Source organism: Panthera tigris, chromosome A2 (assembly GCF_018350195.1).
Source record: "Panthera tigris isolate Pti1 chromosome A2, P.tigris_Pti1_mat1.1, whole genome shotgun sequence".
NCBI lineage: Eukaryota > Metazoa > Chordata > Mammalia > Carnivora > Felidae > Panthera > Panthera tigris.
This window is the reverse complement of record NC_056661.1, coordinates 34,237,868-34,238,606: the sequence shown is the minus strand read 5'-3', so window position 1 is coordinate 34,238,606 and position 739 is coordinate 34,237,868. Positions and strand designations below refer to the sequence as shown.

At 37.6% G+C, this 739-nt stretch overlaps 1 pseudogene; it reads left to right on the top strand.

Annotated features, from left to right (window-relative positions):
- Positions 1-397: 397 nt before the first annotated feature.
- Positions 398-514, top strand: LOC122236841 (annotated as a pseudogene).
- Positions 515-739: the final 225 nt, after the last annotated feature.

Genomic DNA, 739 nt, shown 5'->3' with positions numbered 1-739 from the left:
ACTGTTTTGTAGGAACTATTTGTGGGTTTTGGATAGTGACATCTCACAAATATCTTCTCCCATGTGTCATTGTCTTTTAACTGAGTTTATTTTTTTTTTTTAATTTTTAATGTGTATTTAGTTTTGAGAGAGAGAGACAGAGTGTGAGTGGGGAAGGGGCAGAGAGAGGAGGAGACACAGAATCCAAAGCAGGCTCCAGGCTCCAAGCTGTCAGCACAGAGCCCAATGCGGGGCTTGAACTCACGAACTGCGAGATCATGACCTGTACCAAAGTTGGACATTTAACCAACTGAGCCACCCAGGCGCCCTTATAATGGTTTTTGTTTCTGTTTTTAATACAAGTTGTTGTTTACATGTAGTCTCATCTATCAGTCTTCTCTCTTATAATCTGGTCCTTATCGCTTCTCGGCCATTTGGCTAAGATCAAGTGTAGTATCTGTTCTTGTCAGTTTAATATCTTATAATCTGGTTCTTTATGCATCTGGTTCTTTATGCATCAATATCATAACACTATTCTCATAACTTCTAAAAAGAATTGTAGAAGTTTTGCTTTTCATATTAGGCCTTTGATCACCTGAAACTTTTTTTTGTATGTTGTGTGAAGCATGCAATTATAAAATTATTATTGGATAGTTAGATAAAATGATTAGACCTCCATATGACTGTCACAGATGGGATAAATGAGGCACTTGCCTTTGGAGAGAGTATCTGAGGAATCATGCTAAGTCATGCCTTCAAA